The sequence below is a fragment of the Schistocerca piceifrons genome, chromosome 2, assembly GCF_021461385.2.
Source record: "Schistocerca piceifrons isolate TAMUIC-IGC-003096 chromosome 2, iqSchPice1.1, whole genome shotgun sequence".
Lineage (NCBI taxonomy): Eukaryota > Metazoa > Arthropoda > Insecta > Orthoptera > Acrididae > Schistocerca > Schistocerca piceifrons.
In genome coordinates, this window is record NC_060139.1 from 478,326,278 (window position 1) to 478,344,040 (window position 17,763).

Sequence of the window (17,763 nt, forward strand, 5' to 3'; positions counted from 1 at the left end):
ATCGTCATTGGTTGTGCCCCTCCAAAGGACGAACTGTTATTGGTCAGAATAACGTTGTTCTTGATTGGTCAAATAGAAGCTACTGTAAAGCGTGGGACTTCAAATTTGTGTCGGAAATAACTGCTTGTTATTTAGCGTTTGTGACTAATAACAGTAACGTTCTTCATCAGTCAGTGAATTACCATAGTTTGCACTTGACTGCGTGTATTAAATGCGGTGTGTAAAAGAGTCTTTTCAAATTTACTATTTGGATGATATTTCCCATCAAAATAAAGATGCCTGTTATGCAAGAAAAAGTAACTTTTTCACGCCACTTTTTTGAACTGAGTATCTAGACTACAATATAACAATTTATCAAGTACAAATACATAATCATGTCACGAATTCCGTGTTGGCAACGCCATATAATCGGCACACGTTTTACGCACGCTGTTCCGATACATATTCGATCTTTGTGTAAGACATCCATAACATTTAAAATAACTACTGTACATTATTGGCTTTAACGATATTTCAAAGTTGCAGTAGTGGAAAATTTTATTTTAAATATTTTATATCACCTATGTTACGTAGTGAGAATCATTGGCTGTATGGTCCTCAGGCCAAAAATGAAAATAAATAAATAAAAATAGTGGGAACAATTATTAGGCGACTGTAATATGGTCGGACTATTGGCTAGGACAGTTAAGACTAAAAATTGTCCCGGGTAATATTGTATTATTTTCTCAACTTATAGTGTTTAAGTATGTGCAGAATTAAAATACCGGTCATGGATATTTTGCTGTAATTAAAATGATGTGTTTAACCACAACAATAATGAAAACCTTGTAGTGGGCCTGTATCTAATTAAAGTAACTAGATTGTCAGCATATTGTTGCAGTTTTAGGTCCACACACAAAGAATGAATCCCGCCAAGAAATTAATTTTCTAACGTACATCATTTTTCTCACTCAAATGACCTGTATCTATCATAACTGATATCGACACCATGCCTCCTTTATATATAGCATATGGGCTATTTCGGTCTCGTAAACTGACATACGGCCGGGAGAGTGGTATGCTGACCACATACCCCTTCATATCCGCATCCACCGACGTGTTTTTGAGGATGACACGGCGGCCGGTCGGTCCCGTTGAGCGTTCCAAGGCCTTTTCGAACGGAGTTTAGTTTTATATGGGTTATTTGTTTTTATAACTGCCTGTTATCAATCCGAAAACATTTGGAAACTATATCAATATCTCCAGTTATGCTCATTAAATGACCATGAAGAGTGTGATGCAGAGTACATTTTATTGTGCCATATATTAAGGTTTCTGCTAATTCTGTTGACACGTTAAATGTGGAAGAATGTTTTCTTGTCTCTGTGTATTTAGTTTGTACTCATAACTGTATATTTACCTTACAACGTCGGTGGGAGTCAAACCTTAGAGGGCTGTAGAATATTCATAAGTTACTGCCCGAAAGCCAGTGCCTGGAATCATAACATTTTTCAGAATTTCTGTTACACTGCCCAACAAGTCTGATTATTCATGCTGTTTTTTCTGTAGGCTATGCTCAATGACCCCCCCCCCCCCCCCGTTCCTCCAATATTTTGTGGATTTTAAGCAATAACTTTCCTATATGATTGTATTTTCCTTAATAGAAATCAGGGTGGCACTGAGTCAAAAGCTTTTTTGTTAGTCTAGAACTACTGAAACCCTCTGGGTATCTCTATCCGAGGCATAAAGAGCATTTTCTGTGAAGGGCACATGTTAGATTTTGAGTTCCAGTGAACTGTGCAAGCCCTTTATGTATTCTTTTAATGTGGCCTCATATATGATGTAATTTTCCTTTCAGTTGGAATGCCATTCATGTTCTTTTTCAGTATATTATTTAGTTATTGTGGGCAGTCACTTAAATCTTATAAAGGTCTACTGGAGATGGTGGTGTACCAAAGATCACAATACTGCTGTTCTGTGTTGCACTTTTGGAAGTGTGTTTGTGGTGAGAGGCTGGTCTGAACTGTTGCTTGAGGTATGGGTTATGTTGGAAGGTGATAGTTCAGTTGTGATTTAACAAAGGCAACCAATGTGTCATGCTAGAAAGCTATTCTTTCTTTTTTTTAAATGTAGACATTGATGAAAAACTGATCTGTACCTTAGCCTAAGGCTTTTGTTAGGTTGGAAGGCAACTGTTTAAATGTGAGTTGCCAAAGCAAACAAGTGTCTCATTATAATCTGTTTGTACATTGTATGTTACATTTGTATCTCATATAGTCAAGTTTCCAAGGCATTAGTAATGAAATCATCCACATCCAAAACTCCGAGTTCCCATGGAGTTCTGGTTAGTTATCCAGTGTTTGTTTTGTTAGTGTTATTAATGATGTCGTCCGTTGGTCATTTCTGGAGGCTCTAGTCTCCATCATTAGCCTGTTGGAGAGGTATCACGTTATTTACGGACGCTGGATTTGGCACAATCAGTGTTTTGATGATCCATGTTTGTTTAAGACAAGTCATTATTTTCAACTTGCAAAAAAAAAAAGTTATAGAATAATAACATTAATAAGCATGGATGATGTAGGATATTAAAAAAAAGTTGCAGTATGTGTATTAGTTATGTGGCTTTTTTTCCATAGATGTGTGTGATCTGTGCTCTTTTCCAATCACAGGACATGTTTCTTTGGCCAACTGATCTCCAATAAATTATGATCAAGAGTGAAGCTAATTCATATGATGATTTTTGGTGATTTCAGCAACTATTGAGTATCACTGATATAAGTTACTACATCAGTTGTCTTTGCTATCATACAGCAGATAAATGGGGACGACATTCCTTCATTTACCTTTCTGATAGATTATTTGAAGACAGAATTCATCATTTTGGCTTTTATTTTGCTATATTTGTTTCAATCCACTTCTTATCAATAAATGTCTAACCACAGTTTTTTTATTCCTGGTAGACTTCACGTGACCAAAATTTTTCCAATTTCAGGAGATATCATGCAATACTATTCAAGTTTCAGTTGGCAGAGACTGTAGTCGTGTGTGTGTGTGTGTGTGTGTGTGTGTGTGTGTGTGTGTTGTTGACAAAGGCCTAATGGCCGAAAGCTTTAGAGTAGAGTAGAGTTTTATTGGTCCTGGTAATCATATAGTACACAAATAGTACATTCTGATGTAGGACAAGTCAATGTATAGCAAAATATAATATTAAATTTGCATTAATTTCATTATTTCTACATTAAATGATCACTGAGTTATAATATTCAGAGCAAATATTGTACAAAAATAAAGAGTAAATATTTTATAGGAGAAAGAGCTTAGCTAAAACTAACAATAGTCATAAGTATATGGCAATTAAAATATATAACAAATTGTCTAAAAATGGGTCAATCAAGCTTGACAAATTATTTAAAGACAATGTTCATAACTTCTTGTTAACTAATCCTTTCTATTCATTAGAAGAATTTTTAGAAATGCCCAATATCAACTTAAATATGTAAATTTTGGGTCGACAGAAGCGTCCGATCCCACGCATCGGCTTTGACCCGTGACGTAAGGGTGTTGTCGTGTGTGACGTAATGAGGCACGGAGTTTGGTTTGAGTGTGGCTGTCTCCAGTTCTGTTTTATCTTATTTTATTTCCTTTTCTGATCTGTTCGTTCTATCTCGTGAGATTTTTTTTTAAATTTAAAAACACTTATTACTTATTTTAATTATCTGTTTCCTCCAATTTCTGTTTTAGTTTATTATATTTATCTTTCTGATCTGTTCGTTCTATCCCGTGAGATTTTTTTTAAAAAGACAAAAAACACTAATCAGCTACTGAAGCATCTTTGTCTTCTATGGGTTGCAGGGGTTACGACCCCTGGGGAGGTGGGTGAGTATTCATGCGTGGATGTCTTCACTTACACGTTGTAGCTGCGCAAGGCGTCTAAATTTGTTTATATTTAGTTTGCCCCCCACCCAAAACACCCCATTTCTCGCGCTTGTCCCGTTAGTGTCATTAGGCTTCTTGTGGAAAGTGTGTGTGTTTGTTTTTGTTTCCGCCATATTTGTGACGTCATGGGTCAAAGCAGACGGGCGGGATCGGACGCTTCCGTATTTCCTAAATTTTTTTTTTGTAAAATTAATAGGTTAAGTGAACTGACGAAGTCTATTGCATGTAACAATGCTGAATGACTAATAAAGAATCTGAATCTACTGTACCAGCAGATTAATATCTGTATTGTGCAACATTTACATGGTAAATCATTAAAGTTCTAGTAAGATTTATATGATAAATCACTAAGGCAAAGACAAAATCATTAGTAAACTTACTGAAGGAACTTGTGCAGGTTATAGAAGCAGCGATGAGTCAAATATGCCTTAGCAGTTGACTTGAAATTTGACAGGTCATTTATTGATTTAATTTGTGGAGGAAGTTTATTATAAATAACTTTCCCGTAATACAGGGTTCCTTTTTTATTCAGGGTGGTGTTGGTGGGCTCCAAATGAAAGTTCCCTTCTTGCCTGGTGTTGTAGGAGCACATATTTTCATTTTTATGGAAGAGAGTTTTATTTTCCATTGAATACTTTTTCACAAACACAGTTATCTCATACATATATATACATGGAAGTGGGAGGATTTCTAGCTATTAAAGAGTGGTCTACATGTTTTGTTCCATTTTACACCTTCCATTATCCTTGTAATTCTTTTTTGTTGCCTAAAGAGCTTTTGGATAAGAGAAGAGTTAGCCCAGAAAATAATTCCACATTTCAGTTGTGAGTATATATAGGCATAATACACAGTTTTCAGAGAATCCTTGTTGCAAAATCTCTCTAATATTCTCATTAAGTAGCATGTAGTGCTTAATTTCTTACAGACTTTTTTAATATGCGTCCCCCATTTAAGATTATCTTGAAGCCATACTCCCAAGAATTTAATGTTGTCTACATTCTGAAGGTCTTTGTCAGATATCTGAATCTCAACAGTTTGCTCACCTTTTATCACATTATTAAAAATTAGTGTCACTGTCTTACTTGCATTTATTACCAATTTGTTGTGACTGAACCAGTTTTCAATATTGTTCAATGTCTCTGTTATAGAATTCTGAAGCATTTCCATTTCTTTCCCACTCACTTGGACACTTGTATTGTCAGCAAACTGGATGATGTTCTCGCATAATTTGTTTAGGTCATTCACATATAACAGAAATAGATAAGTTTGATGAAATTTTGATGTTGCACTTCAACCACTTGTTTTCGACCACTTTGGTATGACTTTATCCAGTTGTCAGATGTTCCTCTAATCCCCATGGTGTCAAGCTTAGGCAATAATTTTGTGTGATCTATGATATCAAAAGCCTTAGAGAGATCTAGACATATTCCAATGACATTTTCGCCATTATCTAGTTTCTGAAGTACTTCACTTAATAGTTCAAAAATTGCTGTATCAGTTGATCGGCGTTTCCTGAAACCATGTTGTGCTGTGGACAGTATTTTGTGCTCTTCCAGAAAATCTATTACTCTTCTTTGAAAAATTTTTTCTATGATTTTTAAGAATACAGATAGTAGAGCAATGGGCCTGTAGTAAGCCACTTCATCCTTTTTACAATTTTTGAATAGTGGTTTGAGCTTAGCTGTTTTTAGACGTGATGGTAAAATTCCGGTTTGAAAGGAACTATTACAAAAGGTGAGCTAATGATTCAATAATATGATCTCCACATTTTTTAACAAGGCTGTCTGGGATGCCATCTATTCCAGTTAAATGATTCACTTTCAAAGTTCTGAAAAATGACAGGACTTCTTTCTGGGTTGTTGGAAAGAGAAACAGTGAAGTAGGATTTATGTTGGTATTTACAGATGATACTGGGCAGTTTGTATTGCAAGGTTTGATTTCAGTAATTAATTGCTCACTATGTTGTTAAAATAAGTATTGAACACATTTGCTATTTCTTTAGGATTATTAATTTATTTGCCATTACAATTCAATTTAATATTGGAATTTTGAGGAGAAACATTGTCAGTTTGCTGTATCATTTTACCCCATACAGCTTTCATTTTGTTGTTGGAGTTATTTATATAGCAGGCATTTGCCATTTTACTTTAGCTTCTTTGATCACTTTTTTAAGTTTCATTTTATAATTCTTGAAATATGCAATGAATTCATTGGATATATGCAAGATTTGGAGATCTCATATAATCTTTGTTTTTCAGCGTGACTTTTTTATACCTGTTGTCAACCAGTAATTTTTTCTGTTAAGCCTACAACACTTGATTTTCTGATTTTTAGCTGGAAATGACATTATAACAATGTGTAAATATATCAATAAATATGTTGAACTACTCATCTGTGTTTTCGTATCTGCATATTTCAGTCCATATTTCCTTCTTTAGTAAATTCCTATGTATTCAATGTTTTGATGGCTGAAGGTTCTTCCTATTTTTATTGTTTCTGTTTGTTTACATAAGTTCAGCATTGAAAATAATTCAAGAAGCTGTGCACAGTGGTCACTGAAACCTGTGCTGAAGTTTCTAGCTGCATATTCATGGCTTTCCTTGTTTATCAGTATCATATTAATAATGGTGCTGGATACACTTGTAACTCTGGTAGGGGAATCTATAATTGGGAACAGGTTGTATGTTGCACAAATAGCCATAAGATCATCTCTATCTTTTGAAACTTTGTTAAAGTCTCCACATATTATAAATGTTTTGTTTAGGTCCCTGATACTGTCAAGACCATCTTCAAGTTGGTTAAAGAATATTTTTATGTTTGAGTTTGGACTTCTGTACAGGCAAATGATGATTGTGAGAGTCTTTTTGTTGTGCCTATCTGCGACTCAGCATCTCCGCTGTATGGTGAGTATCAACTTTCCTTCTCATAATATTAAAATTCAACTATGTTAGTCAGTAAGAGCTTCACACATTGCTCATTTGATAGAAAGGTACATTTCAGTTAGTATCTCCCTGCTCTGTAATTTTATGCATCCAGAATGAATTTTCACTCTGTAGTATAGTGTGCACTGATACGTAGCTTCCTGGCAGATGCCAGACCAGGACTCATACCTGGGACCTTTGCCTTTCGTGGGCAAATGCTGATCGACTATGCAATCCAAGCTCATCTCATGACCTGCTCTCACAGCTTTGCTTCCACCAGTATCTCATCTCCCACCTTTGCATTCGGTTTGTGTGTCACACTTTGATCGCTAAGTAAGTCCACAGAGGATAAACACATATAGAACCCACAAAGACTTACATGACAAGCACAATGATATGTTTCCCACAACAGAGCTTTAAAAAATAAGAAGTCAGCAGGCATTGATGAGGTTCCTGCCAACAAACATAATAAATGAATCTATTAGTTCAAGTGTTCATCCAGAATACCTAAAGCATGCATGAGAGGTGCCCTTGCTAAATGAAGCTAATGCAGAAAGCATTAAAAACTAAGGACCAGTTTCATTGTCGCGTGCACAGTGATACTTCTGTATCTCCCCCCCCCCCCCCCCCCCCTGCCTCGATTCATGGATCCCAAGGACAATGCAGCCACCAGAGAGCATATCATGACACTGCGGGATGACCACATGGAGATGGAACCTCTACCTCCTCTCGTCCTACCAATGGAGCTGAACCCACCCACACCTCCTCCACCTCCTCTCCTCCTACCGATGGAGATGGACCCACCCAGACTGCAGAAGCCGACACCTTCTACATCTTGCTATGGGCCTCAGGAGGTGGATGCATACCCTTGCTCCTGCCTTCACCCCCATTGTCGTGTTCCATATGCGACAACGATTCTGTCCCTTTGGGGGGTAGCAATATTACAGCGTAAAGTCTGCGCCAGCATGCCAATCAGGAATGCCAGAGAAGAGAAGGCCATGAGAAGAAGTCAGCCAATCACACGCTAACCAACCTCCTTTCCTGGACAACAACACGACAGCAGCGGCCCATACATGAAGAGGACATAAGTGCCGCACCCGACTGGTGACGGCCACTTAGATTGCAGCTTCAGTGTTAGCCACTTCAATAGCAGCGACTTTGTTAGGAATCTGTATGTAGCACAGGCTTTTATTTGTCCATTCTGAAGAAGACTGATGATATTGCATATCGCCCTTTGCTTGCGTTATATATCAAAGTGAAGTATATTATCTTATTGTGATAAAACTCATTAATACGAGTCGTTTGATTATTTGTCTATTGAATCAAGTATGCAGGCTTCCTAGACACAACAATTTGAAAACGGTTCAAATGGCTCTAAGCACTATGGGAACTACTTAAACCTAACTAACCTAAGGACATCACACACACGCATGCCCGAGGCAGGATTCGAACCTGCGACCGTAGCGGTCGCGCGGTTCCAGACTGAAGCGCCTAGAACCACTCAGCCACACCGGCCGGCCACAACAATTAGCGTCAGTGGTTCAACAAGGCTTAACATTTAAGCTACACATGCATACAGAAAGTGACAAATAGATTCATCCCACCAACATATATGTCAACATTACCAAAAAAGAAAATAAATGCTATAGAAAGCAACAGAATGTCAAACCATCTGGTCAAGGTCACCTGACCATGTTTCACTTACCTTGTCTCAGTCAATACAAGATCAGTCACCAAAGAGCAGAAGTGTTGGGTAGTTGCCAAGCACACACGTAAAGAAAGAAAACTTACTAGCTTTTGGAATATATCCTTCACTGAGCTAGAGTACACACACACACACACACAACCACACACACACACACACACACACACACACACACCTGTGCCCCTGCACCGTGCTGTCTGGATGCACGGCACTGGGACTGCAGTTCAGTAGGTGAACTAGGGACTAGGGTGGGATGTGGATTGTGTCAGGTGAGATGGGTACAGAGAGAGAGAAGCAAGAGACAGGAAGTGGGGTGAGAGGTGGGTAGCTAGCAGCTCGGAAAGAAGCAACTGGTTTTCAGGCTAGGTGTGTAGGAGGGAGGGGTGGCTGGTGCACAGGCTGGGCATATGATGCACAGGTACTGGAGTGAGTGGAGTGGCACATGATGAAGGTGGCATGGATTGAGGGGGTGTGACGAGACAGAGGAAAGGGAAACTGTTGCTTGGAGGGTGTGGGGCAGTGGGTTAATGGAGAATGAAGTCAGGAGGGTTACGAGTGTGAAGGATCTATTGCAAGGATAACTCCTGTGTGAGTGGTTCAGAAAAGCTGGTGGTAGAGGAAAAGTTCAAAATGACCCAGGTTGTGAAGCTGTGCTCAGCTGCAAGTTGTGGCACTGGGTGGTCAACTTTGTTCTTGGCCAAGGGTTGGCGATGCCCATTCATTCTGGTGGATAGCTGGTTTGTTGTCATAGCAACATAAAAAGTTGTGCAGTGGTTGCAGCAGAGATGGTATATGATATGGCTGCTTTGACAAATGGCCCTGCCTCTGATGGATTAGGATAACCCTGCGACAAGGCTGGAGTAGGAAGTGCTGGATAGGTGGATTTCACAGGTCTTGCACTGGGCCTTCCACAGGGATAGTGTGCGATGCACGTTATTTCAGGGCTTGAGGATGGATAATCAAAGCCTTGGCAAAGGATATGGTTCTACAAGTTGTTCCAGTTCAGGGTGTTAATGGATAGTGAGTAGGGCACTCATTGTAGCTGGTTGGTTGGAGGATTAGGGGTGTGTGAGGATATGGCATGGGAAATCCATTTGCAGACTAGGTTTGATTGGTAATTCTTATCTGTAAGGGCTCTCGTGAGATTTTCAGTTTACTGGGCAAGGGAGTTCTTGTCACTGCAGATACACCATGACAGGTGGCCAGGCTGCATGGTGGGAGCAATTGCTTATGTGAAAGGGGTGACAACTGTTGAAATGCAGGTACTGCACCACCACCTTTTCTAAACCATGCAGATGATAGTTATCCTCGCCACACATTCTTTGCTCCTGCAACCCTCCTGGCCTCAGTCCTCACACCCTCCACCCAACAGTTTCCCTTTTCTCCATCTTGTCACCCCCTCCTAATCCATGTTGCCATGTCATCTTCATCATGTACTGCTCCCCACTGGCTCTGGTACCCGTGTGTCACATGTCTAGCCCATCCAACTGCCAGCCCTCCCTCCCATATTCCTAGCCAGCAAATTGGCTGGTCCCTCTAAGCTGCTGGCTTCCCACCTTCAATCATGCTTCCTGCCTCCTGCTTCTCTCGTGCTCTACCATCCCACCTGACAAATCCCTACCCCACCCTAGTCCACATGCTGAACTGCAATGCGTATCCAGTTTACACCATATAGGGGTACCAGCGTGTGTGTGTGTGTGTGTGTGTGTGTGTGTGTGTGTGTGTGTGTTTGTACTCTAGATTGACAAAGGATTTACTCCGAAAGCTACCTAGTTTTCTTTTTCTATTGTGCGTGCCTGTTGATGACTCAATGCTTCTGCTATTTGGTGAGTGATCTCTTTTACTTTTAGATTATTTGCATTATACAAGGAATTTCTTACTGTCATTAAAAGATCAACACTAGATTAAAGCTCACTCTAGGAAACTGAGAAGTCCATGAGCCCCCAGTGTGTTGGCATTTGCCCACTTCAAAGGATAGATAATAGGTACTAGATTAGCACAAACTCTTACAGTTAAGATGACTACCATCCTACAGGGGAACATAAATGGTTACAGGATACACAACAGGGTATGCCCATTTGCTCGTATTTACAAGTGACACATTTCATAGCTTCTAGAGAGGATAACATCATTGGGAAGTGAGCTAAAGGCAGAGTAGTAAGGTTTGTATATGCTACATAATAACCCTTCACCCTGCCAGATTATTCCTCATATCCCTTACTTTTGCTTCTACCATTCACTGTCAACTTGCAGATAATTGCTGAAACTGTTTTAGCAGCACTAAATGTTCTCTCTGTCAGCCTTCCTACTCTGTAGGAAGTTCTCCATGACCTGCACTTCAGTGACAACATGTGTCTGGATATACTTTAAGGGCAGAACAGTGTTCAAAAGATACTGCCCAAATGGATGCACTAAGTGAAACTAAATGCTGCACAGACACTGTGCTATGTTTTATTGTAGAGGCAGTATCTAGGATAGGATGGACCACATGATCTTAGCCTCCCCAACAAAGACTTGAGGACAGTTTAAAAGGAAGCTTTTCTCTAGTCCAATGAGGAGTTTATTCTGCAATCAGGGGCCAGTGTGTGGTGTACAGAAGTACACATACAGACTATCCACAGAGAATCTCGGATTATTTTGGGTGGCTAAGGTAAAAATATTCTTCAGGTGAGGAAGATGAGATAAAGACAACAGTTACTGAATTGTCTCTAGAATGAAATTTTCACTCTACAGCGGAGTGTGAGCTGATATGAAACTTCCTGGCAGATTAAAACTGTGTGCTGGACCAAGACTCGAACTCGGGACCATTGCCTTTCGTGGGCAAGTACTCTACTGAGTTCAAGTCTCAGTCCGGCACACAGTTTTAATCTGCCAGGAAGTTTCAGTTACTGAATTGTGTCAATCTTTCTGTGATACCAACAGATGTATGGGTGGCCAACAAATGGAATTCAGGTAGACATCAGAGATGTTCTGTTAATGATCTAATAAGCAATGAGTCTTGTGATCAGACAAGATGTTAGCTACAACATGACAGAGCATTTTGCATGATTCATCAGATCCTCTACCTGTCACTACCATGATTACAGAGAGTGGTGTTTGGGACTTCAGTTACACAAATAATTAAGTTCACACTAGCCTATTCTCCATGTATGAACTAGACTCATCATTTTCTACAACAGATGATATTTCATGAATAGAAAATAATTTTTATTGTCACTTGGCATATCATTTACAATCATTTGATTGAATCATTGGTGACTTATCAACGAATACAGCTGTATGCCTACACAGAGATATAATAAAGCAATACACACACATGTTAAAAGAAAGTATGTACATGCACACACATGCATGTTACAACATAAAAACATAAATAGGTGTTACATGTCTTCCTCTTTCTTAAATTGTTAACACTATAATAATCAGCAGGGATTATAATGTAAAAAAATATAGATTTGCTACTTGTCTTCCTCATTTCTAATGCTCTATGGCTGCATCCTTTCCATCCCATACAGCCTTGGCATTCAAGGCAAACATATTTGATCGGATGCAGACTCTTTACAGCAATTACACCATCATTCTCACCTCAGCCTTCACTGTACATAATTACCTGACCATGCCTAGCTCAAAAGCAGATTTCCCAGGCCATCACATCCAATCCTGGCACCGCTGATCCCTCCAAAAACAACCTCAAAGCATACCACTGGTGACTCGGTATTATCCTGGTCTGAAATGTATTAATCAGCTACTTCGAGGGCCATGACTTCCTAAAATTGTGCCCTGAATTGAGAGCCATTTTGTCGTAAATCGTGCCCATCATACCTAGAATAGCTTTTCTTTGCCCTCCCAATCTCTGCAATATTCTTGTCAGACCCTATGCTCCTTCTTCCCCTATCTCCCTACCCTATGGCTCCTACCCATGTGACTGTCCCACTGAAAGACTTGTCCTATGCACCCTCTACCACTACCTATAACAACTCTGTAACTTGCAAAACATATACAATCAAAAGAAGAGCCACCTGTGAAACAAAACATATACCAGCTGTTATGTAAACACTGTTTGGCCTTTTACATTGGCATGACTACCACCAAATTATCAATTAGGATGAAATGGGATAGGCAGAGGGTGTATACTGGCAACACTCAATATCCTGTTGCAGAGAATGCTCTACAACATTACAATCATGACATGAGTGCCTGTTTCACCACACATCCCATCTGGATTCTCTTCCCTCAGACACCAGTTTCTCAGAAATCCCCAGGTGGGAACTAGTGGTACAACATGTCCTTGGTTCTTGACAACCACCTGGCCTTACTTTACATTAATTTCTTCCATGTCAGCATTTTGTCGCAGTGATTACTCATTTCTTCACTCCGCTTTTGTTTTCTACATGTTTCATTGTCTTACCTGTCTATGTTTCACTGCCCCCTCCCACCTCTGTTACGTACAATGATCTTACCTCTTCACCCTTATCAATTCATGCATGTTGTTTAAACAGTAATCTCTGTCTTGTGTATTGCCCTGCCTTCAATCTTTAAGAGCTCAGGTTTTCAAATCTCATCTTGTGTAGTCCCCAACAATCAGTCTCTCCTTCTCAACCTGTGCGGTAAGTCTCCCTTGACCTGCAGTTCTGGGAGACTTTCCCAAAATCTACCCCCTTTCCTAGACCTCTCCAGTCCTTTTCCTTCGCACCTCTTTGTTCCCCTTCAACCCTTCTGCTTGAAGAAAGAGCCACTGGCTCTGAAATCTTGCCTAATTACAACCCTATCTTTATGTGTGTGTTCTGGTGTCACTTGATGAGTAGATTTCTTATCCATCCAGTTAAATTATTTTGTCAAAACTTGATTGGTTTCATTGTTAAATTAGCACATGTAATTGTTGGGAACATATGACTAGGCAATGCCAGGAGTTGAGATGGCTCGATTAGATCTAAGAATTAAGTTAATGTATTTTGTTTTCTTGTCTTGTGAGTGTTAGTTCTCAAATAGACTGGTAGAATCACAATTGCCACAATGGGGTGGAGATATGTCAGTCACAAGTTTATTTGTTGCTATTTCTGGTAAGGCACCAAGGGTGTGCAGGCCTTTGCGAGAGATCTTGGAAATCTTGCCAAGACGGAAGGTTGGTCTGATACAGAATTATTGAGAGTTGAAAAATGAAGTAACAGGGGAAGCAGAAACTTATGTAGGGAATACAGGAGCTCTTAACGGAGCCACAACATTGAAAAAACTTAAAGAAGTATTAGTTCAGAGGTACACGAAATGAAATAGTGCAAGACACTATAAGAAACAATTACAGGTAATAATTAAGAGAAATATGGAAACTGTGGAACAATTTGCAGATAGGATAAGGAAAATTAATAGCTACACTTATCAATTAGGACAGGATGCTGCAGTTAGTGAAATTGTTTTACAAGAAGTTAAGCAGAGGGCACTTAATGCTTTTTTAAGATGGTTGCAAACAGAAATGTCAAGACGCATGTGGACAGAGTGTCTGATGGATTCGTGCGCAACAGTTTGGCTAGCTATAGAGTATGAGGAGATCGATTTGTTGACTAGAATGCAGGGTAAACAGACAGTGTTTGTAGCAAATATAAAATGTTTAAGGTGTGGACAAATGGGGCATGTGAGGCAGCAGTGTCACTAGCCTCAGGGTAATATGGATAAAGTAAGAGGAAGTAATAATCTTAGAGGTAGAGGATTGGGGAAGAATAAGCTGTTAAACACCAATGGAAACCCCAGGTTCACCTACGATCATTCCCAGTAAGATTAGATGCTATGCATCTATGCAGAGGTGGACTGTGCCTAAAAGGAATAGTAGGAAATAAGGATTGCAGGTTATTATTGGAAATGGGTGCATGTGTCGGTTGCCAGTAGTGGTGGGAAACATAAGCAATGGGATCCACCATGATACAAACTGCCTGGAGTGGGGGATAAAGATGTCACACCATTAAGATCGGTGGAAACAGACTATTGCCTGGATCAGGTTCAATTTAAACAATGTGTACAGATTGTACCACATGTGAGTGAGGGCTATGACATGATTTTAGGGCTAGATTTCTTTAATCAGCATTGTGCCGTAATTGATTTTTGGCAACAAAGGACAGAACGTGATGGAAAAAAAAAATGTTTCTGTTAGGTGAAGCCACTGCCAGTGTAGTGATGTTGTGATGTCATCAGAGCAGTATTTAAATGGTCTAAGGAAAGTACAGAAGGAACTACCATGGGAGCTGGGGTTGGTTTTAGAACCTGAGTACAAAAACTTACCTTTTCATTTCAAGGTAGCCACAGTATCTGTGAGAACTGATGGAGCGGAAGTTTGCATTTCCCTTTCTCTACCAGTGGCAGGGAAACAAGCATGTCACAAGCACTACAGAATTCATCCATATCCTGTCAAGTGAGGGATATTGAAGAAATTTGTAAGATCAAAAACACAGTGATTATTAATTGCAAAAGATAAGGGAAGATATGTAGAAATGCAGGAAACAAAGTTACAAAAATGCTATCAAGGAGAAATCACAGTCTGTCCAAATATGGTAATACGAGAGGGGCAGGATTCCTACACAGTGAAATTGCTAATAGACAGGACGAGGTAAGAAAATGCAATAAATAAGTGATCGAGTCAGAACTGCACTTTCAGCAGGTCAAGGCATATTTGTTGTACTCTACCTTTGACAAGATGGCAGCAATAGTTAGTTTTTCTGAGCAGGAGAAGCTTACATCAGCAAAGATGCTAGAATTAAATGGGCATGGTTTGTTATTAAATGGAACAGCCTGCAATGCAGTCAGGCATACTTTCCATGTGCCCGCCACAATTTCAGGGATAACTCACCTTAATACTTGGCAGCCTTGCTTGTATTGGCCAGAGGAGCCCACGGAAGTGCTACCTGCTGCAAATCTAACCAGCTTAAATCAAACTCTATGGCCAGAATTAATGCAGTCTATAAACACAATTCTGAGCTAGCAGGAGGGATGAGTCTCCCTGGAAACCTTATTGCAGTTTGTAAATTTATATCAGGAAAATCCGTACTGGAAAGAGACAACACAGACTATTGACATACCAACCATCACAGCAGCACTTGGTCTGCTAAGCACAGTCCTTGTTTTGGTATGAAGAAGACAAACCACAAGACTGAGTATGTACCCAGCCATGGTTCAGATTCCAATCTACTGGATACTCTGAGCATAAAAACAGCAGAAGGAAGATGAACCCACAGGTGAGTGGTATTAAGGACAATTGATTCATTTTAGCTTGTAAGTTTAGAATAGAGAATTAGAAGTTATTGCATAAGAAGACTAGAAATGAAATAAATTCCAGTGTTTCGAGTTAAGGAGCAGAGCAAGGCGACCTGTAGATATGTCTAAGATTAAGAGACAGGTTTAAGGAGAACCCGAATAATAATTAAGAGGCAAAACAGAGCCAGAAGGGGTGGTTGCCACAAACTATAGTGTCAAGGATAATCTAGTTTGGTCGACCCAAGGAGCCAGGTCTTGATAAACAAGAGGGCAATATAAAGTATCAACCATGTTCAGTCACAAATAGAACACCAAACTGGAAGTGAGCTGCAACAGAGCTGTCCGCAGCTCGTGGTCATGCAGTAGCGTTCTCGTTTCCTGCGCCCGGGTTCCTGGGTTCGATTCCCGGCGGGGTCAGTGATTTTCTCTGCCTCGTGATGACTGGGTGTTGTGTGATGTCCTTAGGTTAGTTAGGTTTTAGTAATTCTAAGTTCTAGGGGACTGATGACCATAGATGTTAAGTCCCATAGTGCTCAGAGCCATTTGATTTTTGCAACAGAGCTAGCTGCAGGCAGGCAGGAGTGTTATGCATTACGAAGCAAAACACAGCTGACAGGCATCACGAAGAGAGCCAGCTGGGCATGGTATAACAACAGCCAATGCTACAACACACTAGTGGAACAACAGAAGCCTTTCCTCACTTGCCTTAAGCCTTAAATGAACATAGTCTGGAGCATATAAGTACTCAGCCATTTATGTACTAAAATATTCTCTTCTCAGTTTCACAGGCTACAAACAAGTCTGTGATGCCCAGACCAACATCCTAGAACGAAGTACAGGGTCCGCTGTTCGACCACGGGACAGGGCAGCCTGCCCCGAGTTATGAAAGCAGCCGCCGCTGGAGCAGAGAGCCGCCCGCCCGCTCGCTGGAGGGAGGCCAAGGCTGCTCCCATGGAATTGTCAGCTGTGCTGCCATGCTGTCATCATGGTTTCAGCCAGAGACATCACTAACAGCTGCATTCAAGTGACACCATGCTCAGCCCTGCCCTTTGCACCGTCAGCAATGCCAGACGTCTATTGTTTTGCATTAGGCAACTGTACACTGCCACCAAGCTGTTCCTGCTGTACTATGGCCAAGAGCTGGAATAAAGAGGTTAATTAAACAAGTTTACTGTTGTTCTTGCATTCCATGTCACTCTCCATGGGTGACAATCCCAGGGTCATCTAACAGCATAAACAAAACAGTTAAATCGCTTCACTAAGCAATCCATGTTGTGAGCCCACAGCAAGTTTTTGCAGTGATCAGTTTTTACCCTCATAATTTAACTGCAACATATATTCAGCAGTTTGTTTGGACCTGAAATGTATAATTTGTGCTTTTGTAAGGTCTAATTTCATAGCATCGTTACTTATTCAAGCTTCAAGTGCGTGAAGAGTTTGTTTTATATCCTGTACTAGTTTTTTGTTGTTTTTACTGCTAACTACTGTTGTTCAATTGTTTGCATAAAAACTGTTTCTGAGGTTATCTTATTAGACTGATGCATTAATTCTTTCTGTTTTGCATGTTGGTATTCCTTTTCCTATGGGTTTATTTATCAATTGTCATGTTTCAAAAAGGTGGGAATTTAAGGAGATGGGACCTGGATAAACTGACTCAACTGGAGATTGTACAGAGTTTCAGGGAGAGCATAAGGGAACAATTGACAGGAATGGGGGAAAGAAGTACAGTAGAAGAAGAATGGGTAGCTCTGAGGGATGAAGTAGTGAAGGTAGCAGAGGATCAAGTAGGTAAAAAGACGAGGGCTAGTAGAACTCCTTGGGTAACAGAAGAAATATTGAACTTAATTGACGAAAGGAGAAAATATAAAAACACAGTAAATGAAGCGGGCAAAAAGGAATACAGACGTCTCAAAAATGAGATCGACAGGAAGTGCAAAATAGCTAAGCAGGGATGGCTAGAGGACAAATGGAAGGATGTAGAGGTTT

General features: G+C 40.0%; 1 long non-coding RNA gene across 2 annotated transcripts; it reads left to right on the plus strand.

Moving 5' to 3' along the window:
• The first annotated feature begins 98 nt into the window (after positions 1 to 98).
• LOC124777993 lies at positions 99 to 16,943 on the plus strand. Of its 2 annotated transcripts, none has more exons than XR_007015821.1 (3): positions 99 to 216; positions 6,680 to 6,818; positions 16,558 to 16,943. It is a non-coding gene; the product is annotated as an uncharacterized LOC124777993 (long non-coding RNA). The 2 variants fall into 2 exon arrangements; XR_007015822.1 differs by lacking the exon at positions 99 to 216 and adding an exon at positions 281 to 456.
• The last annotated feature ends 820 nt before the right edge of the window (positions 16,944 to 17,763 follow it).